The 20,829-nt window shown below is 40.0% G+C and overlaps 1 long non-coding RNA gene across 6 annotated transcripts; it reads right to left on the reverse strand.

The window, feature by feature from the left end:
- On the reverse strand, positions 773-5,937 carry LOC109838087. Of its 6 annotated transcripts, none has more exons than XR_002246574.1 (4): positions 5,602-5,937; positions 5,054-5,353; positions 1,263-2,329; positions 773-1,188 (listed from the first exon to the last, which is right to left on the reverse strand). It is a non-coding gene; the product is annotated as an uncharacterized LOC109838087 (long non-coding RNA). The 6 variants fall into 6 exon arrangements; XR_002246572.1 differs by having other exon boundaries at positions 5,567-5,936; XR_002246575.1 differs by having other exon boundaries at positions 5,054-5,163; positions 5,275-5,936.

The raw sequence follows: 20,829 nt of genomic DNA on the forward strand, positions 1-20,829 counted from the left end.
TCCAGTTAGTAAGTTGGCATCCACAGGCACTGTTATCTATGGATTCAATCCTAGCGGGTCAAGACCCTTGGGTAAGATCCGGATAAAATGTCAAATGGGTGATTTGAAAACGGAAGTCATATGTTATGTGATCGATGCCGAGACTTCATATAACTTACTATTGGGTCGGCCTTGGATCCATAGTAACGGAATATATTATTTTTGGCGATGCAAATTAGTGTCGATAAGCGTCAGTAAAAGTAACACTTTTGCCGACGCTATATTTAGTCGCTAAATGTAACACTTTTGCCGACGACATATTTTGTCACCAAAAGTAATATCTTTTAGCGACGCAATCTTGCGTCGGCAAAAATACACTTTTAGCGACGCGGAATGGAGCGTCGCTAAAAAGCTTATCTTTGGCGACGCATGATTTGCGTCGGCAAAAGTGTAGCTTTTAGCGACGCTCTATTCTGCGTCGCTAAAAGTATACTTTTGCCAACGCAAATCATGCGTCGCCAAAGATTAGATTTTTAGCGACGCTACATTCCGCGTCGCTAAAAGTGTATTTTTGCCGACGCAAGATTGCGTCGCTAAAAAATATTACTTTTGGTGACAAAATATGTCGTCGGCAAAAATGTTACATTTAGCGACTAAATATAGCATCGACAAAAGTGTTACTTTTACTGACGCTTATCGACACTAATTTACATCGCCAAAAATAATACATTCTCTATCAAATACAAGCCTACACTAAATCTGAACATCCACAAAAAAGTTGATCGCATTCACATCAACATAAAAGTCTATTTTTCCATTTCCCCTTGAGTGCTAAAAGCGTTAATTTACAAACTTCCTCTTGCATACCCAAGTACATAAAGTCTCTCAAAAACAGATTACATCAAGAAAACTAGAAACAACAATATCAAATTTGTATCATTAATTACAAAGAACAAATGGATTTGAGGAAGAACATGACCCAGTTTAGATAGTGCATCTGCAACAGTGTTTGCCTCTCGCATGTCACTTGCACATTTCATCTTCATGGTCATTTTTTTAACTTGATGTTGATTTATCCTCATGTTGTACTGTTTCAGTCCTGTTTCCTGCTCATAACACATTAACTTACTATTCTCGTTACATTTCATACCTACCAAAATCTGATAGTTTGATGTTTGATCAAAAATAGGAAGCTGGTCATAGAGAGTCCTGGTCAAAAGAAGAGAGCTTGGTTTAAGGCTGAAGCTAGGACTGTAAAGAGATTCGGGCAACAAAATTTTTACCTGCATGCATCATGCATCCTCAACAAAAGAAGAGAACAAGGCATCACACAAAATCTCAGTGAGATTATTCTCCCTCCCTCCCTTTTGCTTTAACATCCAGAAGCTGCTGTGCTCTATTCACTGCTCAAGTCCTGTCAGCCTTTTTCCTTCTTAGATTACAAATGCATGCTTTTTCAGTTATTCAATATTTCTGTGCTAAAGCAGTTACATGACAGGATACAAGCTTGAAAAATTCAAATTCAAAGCTACATAATGTTAAATATTTTTCGGATCAACGAAGACTAAATCGGTCAATTAATGGATGGAGAGATGGCCCCCCAAAATGTACATATCAGGGTGTCAAAATATTCTGATACCAAGTAGCAGTCAAAAATCCGAATCCTATTCTCCTTTAATATCCCCAAGCTCAAAGTAGTTCAGATTCAAATTTTACTGTAATACATATATTTATATAATCTAATGTATTGTTGTTAGGTTGTTAGGACAGCTTGATGTTGCTAGTTGTTGCTAGCATTAATGATACCTTGTTACATAAAGTGATATGACTCACTCAATAATGAAGCATATGCATTGAGATAAAGTTGGTATATTAGGAGATGCCCCCTGACCAAAATAATACCTTTTCTTCAATTTACTAATGGACAAACTCTATAAAGGTGTATGTATATTAGAATCACATCTCTGTCATACTAAAGTGTTACAGAAACTTTAGGGCTAATCTTGGCCTAATTCAATAGTAGTAGCAAACTTATATGCAACATGTTGAGAAGAAAAAATATTGTAAAAGACTTACAAGAGGGTAGAAGAAAGCAGAAAGAGGGATTGTGACACATCAAAGATATTTGGGAAGAATAACATTCCTTTAAGAAGACTAGTGCTCAAACATTCAATACAGATGGTATCAATAAAAAATAGTAGTAGTAATTCTCTCCATTCTCAAATACGAAAAAAGAGCACAATGATTAAAATAAATGATCTTATCTAATAGATCAAAGAAGCCTAATCCTTTTCTAGCTCTCAATGCATGTAATATGCCTCAGCTTATTCTGCTGAACAACAATCTAAACCTGCAATATGCAATATAAGAAGAAATTAAAGGTACATAAAAATGGAACCTTTTTCAGCAGACTGAAGTCAGCATATATTCACTTGCATAGCTATATAAGCATAGAGGACACTGTAAGCAGTAGAAAATTTTGGCCAAAGAAATCAAACAAATGCTCTCCCAATGGTGGAAGCATGCACCAATAACTAGGAAGTTCTATTGTAGCATGCCTTAGCTATCATGATGTGATCATTTTTATACAATAAGGAAAAATAATTGCCTAATCTGTAATGTCTATATTTGCTAGCTGCAAAATCTGTTACTTGACAGCAAAATGTGTTACAAAAATAAAGAACAATTATGCAGTTTTATACAACTAGGAAGCCAATTGGTTTACAAACATTACTTGCATATTTCCTAATATCTTTTGGAAATCTAGATGCTTCTTGGTCTCAATTGCTTCCTTGGTTGGGGCTGTCTGCAACCTGGTATATTTCTGATCAATGATCAATATATAGATCCAATTGCAAGACTTCAGATAGCTAACCTTTAATGTCTTTCCCCTGAACATAAAGAAATTCTAACTAATTTTTGAAAAGAAAAACATACTTTCAGTGAAAATGTAATTCCAAGGGACAGTTTGTCCTTTCTACAACTCGTGACCCTGGTTAACTGCTCCATGCGACACAGACTGTATGGAGCTCAAACAATTTGTGAACTAAAGTTTCTGGGGCTAGGCAAAATGCCAAGAAGTCATCTACAAGTTTACTATTAAAAAAATTTCTATGGAGATGGTTGCTTGCAATGGACTTAATGTGGCGCTATTTCTACTGTCAACATACAGGATAAGAGGTAAAAGCACTCTTGATGAACTCAAACAAGCTGCAGAAGTCTGCATTCCAATTATACATGGAGTAATGGCTGAGCTCAAGAACAAGACCTTTCCTGAAGGATGTTTTTTAAATATAGATGTGCCAACAGATCCTATTCACCACAAGGTAATCTTGAAAGTTTATCATGAAATATACATGACTTATTATACTTTGGTCAAAATAATACAAAATTTTAGATCATTCCATATAATAACTAATTTCCTTTGGATTGAATATAATTTAATGTGGATCTCGTCACCTCTCACATGACCATTTATGTAACTGCTTTAGTACAAAAGGTGATATATAATATTTGTGAACATTTCAGATGGAAAAAAACACAATTTCACAAACAAATCTTTAATTCCAAAATTTTGTCTACCAACTTGGTTTACTGTTCAACTTGTTAGCGTCTAGGGGTGTTGGCTTAGGGAGTTAAAACATAAGTCTTTGCTTCTATAAAGAATGGGAAAAGCTATAATTTTATAAACTTCTTTTCTTTTTTAAATAACATTAGTCAGGACGGGACTTGCGTTGCATGTGCCTGCTCTATATAGTTACACAAAATTGAAGAAATACACGTAGATATATACATGAAGGAAAATATATAGTAGAAAAGAACAATTTAATAAGCAGAATTACTTCCATAACTTTAAGGGACATGTTCTTCTATGTTTCCTTATCCATGAGAGCGAACATTCGTCCTTTTGTGCGCACGACCAACAATAAGGTACAGAAAGAAAAAGTGAATTACTCAAGCAACACAAAATAACAAGTAAATATGGCTAATGATCATCCTTTCAAACATGATGAGAGGCTGACACTTTGTACTTATCCTTTAGTCAACGTGAAAATTTTGAAAGTAAACAAATCATCAAACCCCATATTTTACATTCATCTCTACTTTATAATAATTTTTATTCATAATTTCATATATGTTCTACCATAATTTTCATAGAAAGTATAGCCGTAAAAGCCTAAAACAGAATTTGAGTTAGAGAACAATGTTATGTTTTTTTACGAAAACAAGATTCTTCATCTGAAGAGCTTACACAATAAAAGAGTAAAAACGTTAAACATGAGGTGGAGCTAAAAAATTCTTGAAGGAACCTTATGCATAAGGAAATCAAGTCAAGGGGAAAATAGGATCCATGACACCAAGTTTTGAGATTAGCCTGATCAAACATTCCAGTTTAACCAAAAGCATAAGCTACATTTGCAGTTCCATGATTCTTTGCTTCATAAACTCCAGAACACAGCTAACTACTTCAGGTATACCTAACCAAACATATTAAAATAACCCTTAAAGGGAATTTAAAGAATATGTTGATTTACAAAAGGATCATCTCTAACAAAACACACAGTATTATTCACCAAGTACTAACAACAACAATTATAGCAGCAAGAGCAATATATGTAAACAAATAAATCACAAAATTTTGATCAGCAGAATGCGAATCAAAAAGCGAACAACATGAAACATGAAGGATGAAAAGTGATATATAAGATATGATCAATCTCCAATGTGAGACGACAGTTTATCGCCGTTGCATGCATCTTCCATCTATATATGCCTTCTCAATTAGTGTTCTAGCAACATAATACTAAGTATTATTAGCGGTTTGTTTCATGAGAGAAATAATGAACTACAATTAGTGTTCTAGCAACATAATACTAAGTATTATTAGCGGTTTGTTTCATGAGAGAAATAATGAACTAATTTTAAATAATTAATTAACTAGTTAAATGAATTCTTATCTAAACTGAGTATCACACCTTTTCTCTGTAAGTTGTGAATTTTTCAATAAATAAATAATTTATAGAAAAGATCAGTCTGTAAGCATAATTTGTGTTCATAAGGGGGGGAAATGTACCTTAAATTCTGCAGCAGAGGCACCATTCATTTTTCTGCGATCTTCTTTTAGATCATTCTCTCGTATCAAGTTTATCTTCCTTAAGTGGATCTTCAAAATACCAAATGAGACTGAACAGGATAGGAATTGGTCATCACTGTTACAGGAGGTCATGGAGCAGCAGTAACATTTAATAAAAACTATGATGTGGTTAGATTAGATAGTTACGCATAAATTCATACATCTTCATAGGGGTTAGGGAACTCAATTTTTCTGTTAATACAACCAGGCTTGAGTTGTGCTTCATCCAGAATATCAATCCTATAAAACATAAGTCACCTTAAACTGCTTTTTGAAATCAAACTAATCAAATTAATCAACTAACAATGATACCCAAAAAAAATTTACGGAGAAATCACAAATACTAAGATACCCAAAAAAAACTTACGGAGAATTCATGTAGATGTTCACAAATACTTACGGAGAAATCACAAATACTAATATACCCAAAAAAAATTAGGGCAAATTCAATACCCAAAAAAAATTAGGGCACGGGAGGGTTTGATTACTGATCTTACGATCCTCCTCGTTGAGCAGGAGGAGGAGAGGAGGGGAGATCCAACGGAGGCGGCGAACTCCGACGATGGCGGCGGTGATCTTCGACGGAGGCGGCGAACTTCAGAGAAGAGGCACGGGCGGGTTTGGGGCCGATTTTCGAATGAGAGAGAGAGAGAACGGGGGGGTTTGGCGGCGGTGAGCTTCGACGGAGGCGGCGAACTTCAGAGAAGAAGCACGGAGGCGGCCGATTTTTTTATGAGAGAGAGAGAGAACGGAGGGGTTTGGCTCTTCGTGAAAATAAAGGGGGGAATTTTCCCTCCCTTTATTTGGTTTCTGGCTTTCGTGAAAATGAACGGGTAAAAATTTCGGCGGGGAGGGGGGTTTGGCGACGCGGAAGAATAAAGTAACGTCGTAAAAGTTATAACTTTTAGCGACGCCAAAGTAGTACGTTGGGAAAAGATGACTTTTAGCGACGTTAACTTAATGCGTCGCGATAAATACAAACTATTAGCGACGCCAATCTTGAAACGTCGCTAAATATATATATTTTTACCGACGAAAATAAAAAAACGTCGGGAAATCCATAACTTTTACCGACGCTAAGTTAAAACGTCGCTAATAATATACACTTTTAGCGACGCTAATTATAAACGTCGGGAAAAATATGTTTTTTGCCGACGCTAATTAAAAGCGTCGGGAAAAACACAATTTTTGGCGACGTATTTAATCATGCGTCGGGAAAAACACAATTTTTGGCGACGTATTTAACCATGCGTCGGGAATAAGCGTCGGGAAAAGTGCAATTTGTTGTAGTGAAGTTAGCGTCCACAGGCACTGTCATCTACGGATTCAACACTAGCGGGTCAAGACCCTTAGGTAAGATCCGAATAAAATGTCAAATGGGAGATTTGAAGACGGAAGTCACATGTTATGTGATAGATGCCGAGACTTCATATAACTTACTATTGGGTCGGCCTTGGATCCATAGTAATGTTATAGTCCCCTCCACTCTCCATCAGTGTCTGAAATATGTCGACACTGATAATAAAGTTAGGACGGTGGTCGCGGATAAGCAACCATTCAAAGGGTACGAGAATTATTTTACTGATTCTCTCCTTTATGGTAACGAATCCGATACTGAATCATCGGCCCATGGAACGGACAGCGGAGAAGAAGCTGATACCGAAGCCGGATTTGATTACAATGAAGGTTTTGTTTTAAACGACATTGTACCTTTTGTAATCAACCTTGACGATGAACAATCGTCAGATGGCAGTTGTAACTGGCAACTTGCCAATAATAAAATAAATGACGATTTAGAGTACTCACTGTCTCTTGATGATGTGATGAAAAATTGTATGATAATCCCGATTTATATGCGCCGCTCTGATCGTCCTACATAACAAAGGAACGCCTCCAGCATTCTTTCGGAACAACCCTGGTCATCCCGAACAAAATAGGAGGTGCAAAAGAAGTGATTTACGGTAAAGGAAAAAGCTCTCCATTACCAGATCATTTCTTAAGAGAAGATGAGGATGATGACAAACTTGGTCGGCATTTATCAAAATACAGTCCGGAAGCCCACAAGCTTATGGAAAAACAGGGATATGATTTCACACTCGGAGAAGGTTTATACTTCGATCGAGGTCCTCGAAACAGGGATATGATTTCACACTCGGAGAAGGTTTATACTTCGATCGAGGTCCTCGTATTCCAGCAAAAATAGCATATGTACCAAAAGAGAAACCGGATGATTATTATAAATTCAGACGAGGGTTAGGGTATGAATCTTCTTCAGAAGACGAATATTGCTGGTTAATCAATAACCAATTATCTGGGCAATACAAAGATGGATATCCGTCAGATTCCCCGGAATAGGATTCCGATACAAGTCTAGGGGAAGCATTCAAATCCTGTGACGATAGAAGACGACGATCAAATGCCAACGTGGGAAGACCCGTGGGTTCATCACCTGAACATGCAGTATGGTGATAGGTTCGAACAGAGGGAGCCCCCCACTGAAGATAAAATAGTTCAAATCAACATGGGTGACGAGGCCAACCCAAAACCTATATTCATCAGCGATAGTCTCCCCTCAGACGAGAAGGAGAAATTAATTGCTCTCATCAGGGAATACATTGACGTCTTCGCTTGGAATTACGAAGATATGCCAGGGATCGACCCTAATGTAGCAATGCACCGCCTCGACATCAAGTCGGATACCAAACCTGTCAAGCAACAACAAAGATGGTTTCGTCTGCAGATTATGGAAGCCATTGAGGCAGAAGTTAAGAAATTGATCGAATCAGGATTTATCCGAGAGGAACAACATCCAGAATGGCTAGCCAATATTGTTCCAGTCATGAAAAAGAACGGTAAAATCAGGATTTGCATCGACTTCAGGGACCTGAATACGGCATGTCCAAAAGACGACTTTCCTCTCCCAATCACGGATGTTATTATCGACAATACATGCGGATTCGAGAGAATGTCCTTTATGGATGGCTTCTCAGGATATAACCAAATCAAGATGCACCCAGATGACGAGAAGCATACAGCATTCAGAACGCCTCTCGGTGTCTTTTGCTACACGGTGATGCCTTTCGGTCTAAAGAACGCAGGCGCCACGTACCAACGAGCGATGACTAAGATTTTCCAAGAACATCTCAGGAAAACAGTCGAATGCTACGTCGATGACTTGGTTTTAAAAAGCTGCAACAAAGAAGATCACATCAAGGACTTGAAGACGATGTTCGATCTCATGCGGAGTCATCAATTGAAGATGAACCCCACTAAATCCTTCCTTGGAATGTCTAGCGAAAAATTCCTTGGATTCGTCGTCACTACTAAAGGTATACATATCGATCCTGACAAAGTAAAGGCGATACATGAACTGCAACCCCCTAGAAATCTAAGAGAGCTCAGAGGGTTGCAAAGGCGTTTAGCTTATATCTGGCGGTTCATCTCGAATCTTTCTGGGAAGTGTCAACCATTCTCTAAGCTAAACAAGAAAGGGGTGTCATTTATTTGGGACGACGCCTGCCAAAAAGTGTCATTTATTTGGGACGACGCCTGCCAAAAAGCATTCGAAGATATCAAAACCTATCTGACAAATCCTCCTGTTCTCGTTGCACCAAAATCAGGTAAACCGTTCTTGATTTACCTCAAGGCGATGAAACACTCGATAAGTGCTTTACTAGCGCAAGATGATGATAATGGTCATGAACAGACAGTCTATTACCTAAGTCGGACCTTGATAGGCGCCGAGTCTCGATATCCTATGATTGAGAAAGAATGCCTCGCATTAGTATTCGCAATGCAAAAGATGCGGCATTACTTGGTAGGACAGACGGTTTACGTCATTTCCAATGTTAATCCAGTACGGGTGTTTATGACGCAACCGGCCTCTATGAATTGGCGGTTAGCGAAGTGGGCCCTTCTCTTGTCCTAGTACGATTTGCACTTCAAACAGCAGAAGTCGATCAAAGGACAGGCGATTTGTGATCTTTTGGCGGCAAACCCGACAACGGATACGGCAGAAGTTTATGATGACTTGCCGGATAAAACCCATGAGGTTAACACTACATCACACCAACAAGTATGGAAATTATACTTAGATGGTGCTTCGAGGGCAATTAATAGGGTAATAAACCCCGGATCTCCTAAAGTCTCTTCCGGAGTTGGAGTTGTCTTAATTTCCCCCGGGAAGCATGTGATGCCTCGGGCTTATTGGTTGACTAGTCCTTGTTCCAACAACGTAGCTGAGTACAACGCGCTTCTCATTGGACTCAGTTTCGCCAAAGAACTAGGGGTCGAATATCTCGAAGCTTTTGGGGACTCTCAATTGATAGTCAACCAAGTCCGTGGAGAATATGAAGTCAGGAACCAAGACCTAATCCCGTACCACCAGGAGGCCATCAAAATGGCAGAATCTTTTGAAGAATTCTATATTGAATACATCCCCCATCTCCAGAATGCTTATGCGGATGCACTGGCAGCACTAGCGGTATCACTTGCATAGCCTCCCGAAACGGAACTATTAGTCACAGTAAGGACGCATCACCTCTGCATACCCATATACGATATGGATATTGAAGAGGAAGATGATAGAAACATAAACGCCAAAGAGGTGAATTCAACTCGAATTAGGTACGAGTCTCGAGATTAGCATTTTCCTATCATTGATTACGTCCAATATGGTATTTTGCCAGAGGATGTAAAAGAAAGGGAATTAATTCCCCAAAGAGCACTAAGATTCTTCTACAATACCGAGACCCATACATTATACCGTCGAGGGTACGATGGTTTGTTACTTTGCTGCCTTTCGAACAAAGAAGTAGAAGAAGTTCTTAAGGAAGTACATGAAGGAGAATGTGGTGCGCATCAGCCCGGTCCCAAACTGTATGATCGCATCAGGAGAATGGGATATTTCGGGCCAATGATGGTTCGTGATGCAATCGAGTACGCCCGAGAATGTCATGCCTGTCAAGTACATGCAGATTATATGCACCAACCACCGGAGCGTTTACACACGTCAACCACATCCTGGCCGTTCGAGACATGGGGCATGGACATTGTTGGTCTTATTTTTCCCCCTTCAGTCAAAGGTGATCGAATCATCCCCGCAATCACGGATTACTTTTCAAAGTGGGCTGAAGCGATTCCGCTTAGAGAAGTGAAGACGAACAACGTCATCAATTTCATCAAGCATCATGTCATATACCGACACGGTGTGCCAAGACGGATCATTCATGACTGTCATATACCGACACGGTGTGCCAAGACGGATCATTCATGACAATGGTCCACAGTTCATAAGCAACGCTTTCGTCAGGTTTTGTGATAAATTCAAAATTCAAGATGTTTCGTCAACAGCTTATTATCCTGATGCGAATGGATTAGCTGAGGCGTTTAACAAGACGATCATTAAGATCCTGTCAGAGCTCGTGAAGACTAATAAGCGAGACTGGGATGATAAACTCGATAAAGCACTCTGGGCTTATCGTACCACCATACGCACACCTATAGGAGCTACCCCATATTCGTTGGTATACGGATGTGAGGCTGTGCTGCCATTAGAAATCCAAATTCCATCCCTTCGGATCGCTCTCGCAACTGAGATGACGACAGAAGAGCAACATCAGAAACGTCTCGAAGAACTTGAAATGTTGGATGAAAAGCGCTTGGAAGCTCAACAACAAATCGAGTTTTATCAAGCCCGAATATCTAGGGCCTTTAACAAAAGAGTCCGACAGAGAAGCTTCAAGGAAGGAGATCTGGTCCTCGCTGCTCGCCGACCGATAATCCTCAACTCCAAGAAGAAAGGTAAATTTGAACCCAAGTGGGAAGGACCGTTTGTAATAGACACAGTCTACTCAGACGGCGCATATCGCCTGATTACGCAAGAGGGCGCCAGGCAATTAATGCCAATAAATGGGAAGTTCCTGAAAAAGTACTATCCTTAGTATATTCAGGATAACCCATTTACCGGGAAGTTCCTTGAAGAATATTACACTTAATATTCTAGAGGATAACCCAAAATCATTTTCACCACCAAAATCCCTCACTGATCAATTTTAATTGACAGTGGGTCCACCAAAAATGTTTTTCTGGCTCAAACCACCAATAATTTCCCCTCTTGATTCTTTTCATGAGCAAGAGGTCCACTTTTAGTTCGGAGTCCCCTTTCGATAAACGAAGGAACTCCTTCCTTTTTCTCTTTGGTTAAGCCTTTTCATGGTTATAACCGGAGCTGAAATTTCACTTCGATAAACGAAGAATTCATCTTCAGATTAGATAACTAATCCTATAAAAGGTAACTTTATCTAGATCTTCCAGATTCTCGGAGTGGAGATCCCACTTCTAGTTTCTTTTTTCGCTGGAAATAGAATATAAAATTCTTCCTTTCCAGAATCAAGGAATAGAATATAAAATTCTTCCTTCCTTGTATTCGGGTTCGCCTTCACCCTAAAGAACACCGGAAAATAGAATATAAAATTCTTCCTTTCCCGCACTGATCTTTTCCAAAATTTATCAATCTAGGATTCATCCTAGGAAGTTTATCCCGAATCCTAAGCAGGGATAAGTCTGCGCCTAACACGCGCTGCCGGTTTAGTCTTTCCCCGTAGAAAAAGACACCAGAGTTCGATTCTGGGGTATTCTATCCTGAAACCTAAGCAGGGATAAGTCTTCGTTTAGCCTGCGCTGCCGGTTAGTTCTTAACCGTTAGAAAGAACACCCGCTCACATATTCAACATTGTGGTAGGTTGTTATTAATAACACGAAAATCCAAGCCTTACACGCATAGGGAATTTCATCCTGAATCCTAAGAAAGGATATGCCGGCGCCTAACACGCGTCGCCGGTTTAGTCTTTTTCCGTGGAAAAAGACACCAGAGTTCGATTCTGGGGTATTTTATCCCGAAGCCTAAGTAGGGATAAGTCAGTGTCTAATACACGTTGCTGGGTAGCATATTCCCATAACAATGGCGAAGTCTACGTATTCGAAGTCGTAGCAGCAGAGTCTCAGAGAATTCACTCTCTTAGCACAACGTTACATGCGGAACGGATTTAAACAATCTTCATACTAGCCCGATTCAAACGGTAGTCGGTAAAGGCTTATCAAACCCGTTGAAGGCTGGGGGTTAGCTAAAAATCCTAAAGTCAACACCTAAAACGTGTTACCGGGTAGCATATTCCCGTAACAAATGGTAAAGCCTATGTATTCAACATCATAGCACAAAAGTCTCAGAGAATTTATTCTCTTAGCACAACGTTACATGCGGAACGGATGTAGACAATCCGCATGCTAGGCCAACTCAAACAGTAGTCGGTAAAGGCTTATCAAACCCGTTGAAGGCTGAGGGTTTGCCAAAAATCCTAAAAGTATTATGGTCAATCATTTCAAACAGAATGAGGAATCATAATAAAGATAAAAAAACAGTTTCACTAAGAGAATCAAAAGTCAAAGTATTCAGCAAATGAAATCATACATCAAGCCCATGGCTAAAAATCTGCTGACTAAACTTAGACAGCTTCTCGTCATAAGCTTGCCTAAGCTCATCCTCCAACTCGGCTCTGATGGACTCTTCAGTCGCGGCTAGAGTCTTCACAGCAGTCTCCTCTGTCTCAACCAGCTTCTGCTTCAGGGAGGTCAACTCATCAGATAAAGCAGTGTGGGCTTGCTGATCCTGTACCTTCGTCATCTGAAGGATGCTCAAAGTCTCCTCTTCTCCACGGAGTTCTCTTCTAAGCTGGTCTATCTTGGTCTCACAAGAGGTAATGGAAAGATCAAGTTTGTCGAGTGAAGATGATCTAGTAGCAAGGCTAGCCTCAACTCGGTCTACCCGGTCCCGCTGCACCTGAACTTCGAGCTCAGCAAAAAGCCGAGTATCGCGCCATGTCTGTAGGCGAGCATCCAGATTGGCAGCAATGAATGAAGAGGCACCTGATCCCGGAGCTCGCGAAACATCTGAAGCTCATGCTCTAGGCAATCAAGGTCATCAACTATGGCCTTCGCCAGATTTGGGTATCCTGCATCCCTTATTGAGCTTATCCTAGAATCAAGGAAAGGCTTAAACTGGTGAAGGAAAAGATCCTGCATCCCTTATTGAGCTTATCCTAGAATCAAGGAAAGGCTTAAACTGGTGAAGGAAAAGTCCGCCGTGGAAGAGTTTGCCAATCATAGCATTCACGAAGGAGAAGAAGGAGCGGACTTCTATGCTGATGACGATCTTCTCTGGGTTGCTGTCTGATAATAACTCCTTCACAAGGACATGAAGCCGAGAAGAAAACCCTACAAAAAGAAAAAATCCGTCAAAAACCTTGATTCGGAAGGGTCGGAAGATTTTTGAGCCTAATTATTGCCTTTTTGGGTCAATATCAGGCTGGTTCAGCTCATTATTAGACCGGTTCAGGTCATTCGAACATGAGAAATACTCCAATAAGGTATACGAGTATAAACTATTTCATATTTTTGGTTGAGAAGTTTCTGGAGAATATTTTTCTAAAAATATTCTTAAGGATAACTCAACAACACTACGCCGGAAAACGCGTCGCAAATAAGAACTCAACGCCAACAAACGATGGTCAGTTCTATGTTGAACCAACAAACACAAGCTAAAGATCAGAAAATCAGGAATCGACTTCAAGGTTCGAAATTCCGACAACGGTCAGACAATAAATGCAGCACCGAAACCCTTACAGACATTCGACAAAGCACCGAATAGCCTGAAGGATTGAAGGAATCAAGAATAGAAGTCATTCAAAAGTCCCGTCATACCGATTGAAGGTTGGGGCAATCATATCCAAAGCATTCCAGACTCTTCTATAAAAGAACGAGGCTGAAATACTTTGGAGGGGGTATCTGTAGGCGTATAAAACTGCTTATAGGTCCCTTAACACAGCTCGGCACGGTGATTCGACAAACCAATGAACAATCGGATGATGTATCCAAGCATGATCGTTAGACCACAACATCGAAGCTAAGTGAGATGCGACGAAGCAGATTAACGAGGCGACGAGGTTAACGAACCGCAGGCAAACAATGGAATACATCCACTCGCGTGCGAAATCAAGCTAACAGTTCGGTGAATCAACGAGTCATCCAACCGTAGAACGGATTAGAACTCAAAGACCAAAGCGGATTTACTGCCAAATCAGGATTCGGGCTGCCAAATCAGAGTCCAGATCAACGAATCAGAGTTTGGATAAATCGTGAAACCGCAAAACCGAAAAATGGACAAAACGACACAAGCCTGGAGGACTCGGCCAAAACCGAGCCTATAAATAGATCTGGATGGCTCATTTTTCAGGGGTTAGAACTTTTGGAGCCGAAACTCTGCCGGATTGAGAGCTCACCTTCGGAATTTCAAACTTAGAAGACTCGGACTTCCAGATCTGGCTCTTAGCGATCGTCCACGCCAAATAAGGCAGGAGTTTGAGAGAGATCAGATCTGAGATCTGCACGGTTTCCCTCCGGATCAAAGCTTGGCCTTTGATCCCGAGCACTAAAGGCTATTATTTCCTTGGTGAAATAGTACCCCCGGCTGTTATTTCCTTCGTGAAATAACACCCGTTATACCGTGTAGATCCGACCGGATCTAGATCACGTGGTGGTCCACGGATTAACCCCGGCGCAGGCAAAGAACCCACAAAAGCGAGTGACCGCAAAACAGGAGCTCGTGATTCGTTCGACATAAAAGGAAAGTTGTAATTTTTATTTCTTTTTTTTTATTTTGTTGTAACCGGATCTTATAAAAAGACCGGATCTTTTGTAATCGATAAACAATTACTTAAGAGTACAATGACTTCAATGAAGAAAACAATTTTTCCCGCGAACACACCCCATATCCACCACCTGCGCTGGCCTCAAACAGAGCCTCCGCCTCCGCAGTCCTCAGTTCCGCACTCGCCCCCCCACCTCGTCGGAAACAAACGTACCCTTCGCCAGCCAGCCCGGTCTCCCTGCTCCAGCGAGTCCCATTCCACCCTCCCTAGTTCACGCCTCCTCCCTCTGGCCCAGATGCCGCCCTTTGCCGCCGTCGCCCGAAGTCACCCCCCCAACGCTGACGAACCAGAGCCCTTCCTGAACTGTGCCTCTAACTCCTCAGGCCGTCTCGCCAGCAACCAACCCCCTGCCCCGTTGACTTGCCGCTGTCCGCCCTTCGCCGCCCACGTCGCCTTACCGTAGAACTCGTCGCCGTCGACGAACCCTCAAACTCGAGTCCCTCCTTCCGAGCTCCTCCAGCCCTTCGTCGTCAAGCCGCCGCTTTTTACCCCGAAGTTGCCGTCCAACTTTCTCGCGTCAAATCCGACCCGCACCGTCAACGTCGATTTGTTCGACGAACCCCGAGGCAAGATCTCTCTTGTTCAGATCTGAATTCTATACCTGTTATAAATTATTTGCATAGTATATTTGTGACGTATTTATCTGCATGGGTTGTTTGCTGAAGAATATTGATCTGAATAATTGATATGTGATAAATAGTGTTTTTGGAATAATTATAATAAGTTAAAAGAATTTAATTTGATAATGGATTTATTTTAGAGAATTTATAATATTTAAAAAGAATTTATTTACGAGAAAAGAAATTATTTTAGAATAATAATTGATGAGAAATAATTTTAAAGAAATTATTCTAGAAAAGAGAATATTTCGGATTATTATAATGAGAAATAATTTTAAAAGAAATTATTTTGGAAGATGAATTATTTTCTGAATTATATAGTTGCTGTTCATGATTACATTTCATGTTTGTGAATAATTTTACTCTATTCGACATGCCATGAGGTGGTTGCATGAAATTAATGTTGTTAATATCGCCTTGTTGTGTTTGAGAAATTTACTAGTTCATGACTTAGTGGAAATGTGCGTCATGAACAAACCTAGTGACATGTGTGGGTGTGTTGACTGAGTTTAGGTGGTGAACCCGAGTTATAGTGTGGATTATGATTATCGACTTAGAAAAGCTAGAAGAGTTGAGATAGAGAATCCTTGGTTCAGGTGATCGGATGAGATTGTTGATGTATTTTCCAGGCTCGCGCTAGCGCCTTGTGTCGGCTTAGGGTGGGTCTGAGGTGCAGTGATATCGAGATTATTGATTATTTTCCAGGCTCGTGTCAGCGCCTTGTGTCGGCCTGGGGTGGGTCTGAGGAGCAGTAATATTGAGATTGTTGATTATTTGAGATGAGTGATGTGATAGTTAGTTACATGACCTTGATTTTTGGCTAAGTATGATTCTTGTGAGATGTAGGCCGGTTATACTACTTTTCATACATAGATCAGGATTAATATTTAATTGTCTATAATTTGAGACATATGGTATATGCATGAGGTTTTCCTTGTTTAGATTATTTCGCTCGACGTACTACGTCTCGAGTTGTAGATTTTTAAGTATTAATTCCATCTATTGTATGACCTTATTGCTTGGATGTTTTCTGATCGCTACCTGCATGATCTTGTCACTTGGTTGATTTTTGGATTCTTTTGATTATTAGTATTCCAAATGCACGCCTGTATTATTATTACTATCATCACATGTTCTATTTCTATTTCTGTTATCGCATTAACCACGCATATATTATCAATACTGTTATTGTATTTGTTTCTGCCTTGGGGGATCTTGCCGTGTGTTACACACGCTGACGTACTCCTATTTTCTGGGTGTACGTCAGATTTAGGAGATGGACAGCCTCAGTTCGGAATCGTACAGGAGCCAGAGGATTCTTAGCAGGGGTGTATTACAGAAGGAGTAGAAGAACCAGCTGAAGCGTAGTGATTTTCTTTCGTAGTAGTAGTTAGACATTAAAACTCTTTTACCATACTTTCCTTAGTGATGATGGATCTAGTATTTTTAACAGTACTTCTTTTATGGGCTATATATTTTTAATCCTAGTTGGACTATTTTGTAATAAGGGTATGTTGGACCCATATTTTATGTCTGAGATGATTTACTGTTGATGATATGTCTATTCCTTATTCTGAGTTGTCCTTATATTATTGCTATTGTGATCGGGGACCTGTGATTGAGATTTTGTATTCGATGATTAGCGTATTGGATTGAGAAGAAAAGAAAAAAAATAATAGTGTATATTTCTTCTTAATCTAATACATCGCGGGCTTGTTCATGTTCTGATTCCCTTGTATTTTGGAAAGCGGGGCGTGACACCTGGTCACAGGATACTTTTGGTACTTCAATCGCAATTCAGATATGCGTCACTAACAAAGAAAATTAGTTCAACGTCAATTCAACGACATGAGCTACAATAAGAAACTAATATACCAATTTCAGTTCAAGACTTCGACAACGGTCAGAAGATAAACACAGCAGCAGAAGAATTTTACCTATTCAACAAAATATTGAATAGACTGAGAATTGAAGGAATCAAGAACTGAAGCCAGTCGCAGGTCCTTCTAAACAGATCTCTTCAACAAAATACTAAAGAGATTAAAGGTTGGGTCTATCACATCAAAGCATTTCAGGCTCTTCTATAAAAGAATAAGACTGAAACACTTTGGAGGTGATATTTGTAGGCGTCAAAAATTAGCTATAGGTTCCTACAAGTAGCTGAAGACGGAGAAAAGATAATGAACATCATTATCTAAGTCAAGGAGGATTATCTGATAAAGTAGTGAAGCTAACAAGCACATGAAGCGAGTTGGCAAAGCATACGAGTCAATGAGATGGCAAAATAACGTAGAAACGACTTCATCGGGAGTTGCATTTCAGGCTCTATGTGTGTTTCGCCTATAGGAAGTTATAGATCTCTCCTCCAACTTTCTAATGCATCTTGAATTGCTTTATTTTGAGATCAGACGAAACAATTAGAGGCAAAACAATAGAGAAAGACCAACGGCATCTCGGCCTAAGGGCCTGACACCAAATGTGTCTCACGCCCAAAAATGCTTTTTTTCGCCCGTTGACCACCTAGAAACCTATTTTTCGTTAAGATTTCAATATTTCTTGATTCCATAGCCTATCAAACTAATTTGAGGCTATATTCAAATGTGGTTAAGTGGTTACAACTGGGGATAAGATCAAATCATTCGTTCTTATCCTAAAATAGAAATTCTGAAGCCTATAATATAGCCCTAGGACCTTCACTCAGCGGGGTCAGGAATTTGGGACTGTCGGCGAAGCCCTGTCACTTTGAACATCAGAGGAGCACAAATTTTAGTAAGGAGGAAGTGAGTTCTTAGGGAGTTCTTTGACAAAATAGAGGAGAGTTCGATAGATCTGCATCCGCTTCAGCCTCGTTCATCCGCTTTCCTTGAGATCACACCGTTGCTATGATCTCGAGAAGAGTGTTCATCTCACCATGGATGAAATATTCACTTCAATTTTTTGTCTCCTTTGTGAGGCAATAAAATCAATTGGATCTGATCATTTTGTGGTCCACGGATAAACACAGGCACCGGCAAAGATATCACCCAAGCAGAAGACTGATAAACGATCTCTCTGGGTATCTTTTTAGAAAGTTGTAATTTTTTAATTTTCTCTACATAGAGAGATCTTATAAAAAGACTCCTCTTTTGAATTCATTGTAAATGCCTAAAGTTATAATGAATTCCTCAAAGAAACTAACTTTTAACGTGAACAATAATCAAATCAAGATACACCCAAACGACGAAAAGCATACCACATTCAGGACACTACTCGGCATCTTCTGCTACACGATTATACCCTTCGGCTTGAAGAATGCTGATGCTACATTTCAACAGACAATGATGAAGATTTTCTAGGAACACCTCCAGAAGACCGTCGAGTGATATGATGATGATTTGGTCGTGAAAAGCAACATCAAATACGACCACGTTAAAGACTTGAGGATGATGTTCTACCTCATGCGGAGTCACCAATTAAAGATGAATCCTACCAAGTCCTTTCTAGGATTGTCTAGTGGTAAATTCCTTTGATCCATCATCACCCTGAAGGGTATCCGTATTGATCCCAATAAAGTGAAGGCGATACATGAATTGTAACCCCCCAGATATCTTAAAGAACTCAAAGGATTGCAAGGGTGATTGGCTTATATCCACTGGTTTATCTCAAACCTAACCAGGGAAAAGCTAACCATTCTCCAAACTCATGAAGAAGGACATGTCATTTGTTTGGGACGACACCAGTTAGAAGGCCTTCAAAGATATCAAAACATATCTGGCAAATCCTCCTATCCTCATTGAACTGAAGTCAGGTAAACCATTTTCGATTTACGTCAAAGTGACGAACCTCTTGTTAAGTGCTTTACTCACACAAGATGATGACAACGGTCACGAATAGGCAATATATTATCTGAGTTAGAATATGAAGTCAGGAACCAGGACCTGATCCCGTACCACCAGGCGACTATCAAGATGGTAGACTCATTTGAAGAATTCTTCATTGAGTACATTCCACGTCTCCTGAACACATATGTAGATGCACATGTAGCTTTGATAGTATCACTAGTACAGCCTCCTAAAGCAGAACAGTTGGTTACTGTGAGAACTCAATAACTCTTTGCATCGGACTACGCCCTGGACATCAAAGAGGTACATTCGGCCAGAATTCAATTCGAACCCCAAGATTGGCGATTTTCCATTATTGATTATACCTTGCATAATATTTTATCGGAAGATATAAAGGAAAGAGACTTGATCCGACAAAGAGCACCAAGATTCTATTATAACACAGCAACTCAGACGCTTTATCATCGTTCATATGATGGCTTGGTGCTCTAATATCTTTCGACCAAAGAAGCAGAAGAGGCACTCAAAGAAGCACATGACGAAACTTGTAGTACGCACCAACCCGGTCCTAAACTCTATAATTAACTAAGAAGAATAGGATATTATTGGCCAACATTGGTAAATGACACAGTTGAGTATGCCCGACGGTGCCACATATGTCAAATACATACGAATTATATGCACTAACCCTAGAGCATTTGCACCCTTCGGCCACTTCATGGCCATTCGAGACATGGAAAATGGACATCATTGGTCCTATTTTTTCACTGTCAGTTAAAGGCGATCATTTTATTTTAGCGATCACGGACTACTTCTCTAAGTGGGCCGAAGCGATTCCACTCAAAGAAGTAAAGACAAGCGATGTCGTCAAATTCATCAAACACCACTTCATCTACCAATATGGTGTTCCAAGATAAATCGTGCATGACAACGGCCCTTAGTTTGTCAACAATGCCTTTATCAAATTCTATGAAAAGTTTAAGATTCAAGATGTCTCGTTGACGGTATAAAATCTCACGAAGACGGATTAGCTGAAGCTTTCAACAAAACTATTATTAAGATTCTGTCAAAGCTTGTGAGAACTAATAAACGAGACCGTCGAAGCTCTCTGGGCATATCACATCACAGTCTGCATGCCTACCGGAGCAACTCCATACTCCTTGGTATATAGATGTGATGCTATCATTCCCTTGGAGATTCAAATTTCATCCCTTCGCATTGCTCTCGCAACAGGGATGACGACAGAGGAACACCATCAGAAACGTCTCAAAGAACTTGAGATGTTAGATGAAAAGCGCCTAGAGGCTTAGCAACAAATTGAGTTTTACCAGGCCAGAATCTTGAGCGCTTTTGATAAAAGAGTCTGACAATGAACCTTCAAGGAAGAAGACTTGGTTCTTGCCGTCTGGCGACCAATGATACTCAATTCTAAGAAGAAGGGCAAATTGCAGCCCAAATAGGAAGGATCATTCGTGATAGAGATAATTTACTCAAATGGTACATACTGCCTG

The sequence above is a fragment of the Asparagus officinalis genome, chromosome 4, assembly GCF_001876935.1.
Source record: "Asparagus officinalis chromosome 4, Aspof.V1, whole genome shotgun sequence".
Lineage (NCBI taxonomy): Eukaryota > Viridiplantae > Streptophyta > Magnoliopsida > Asparagales > Asparagaceae > Asparagus > Asparagus officinalis.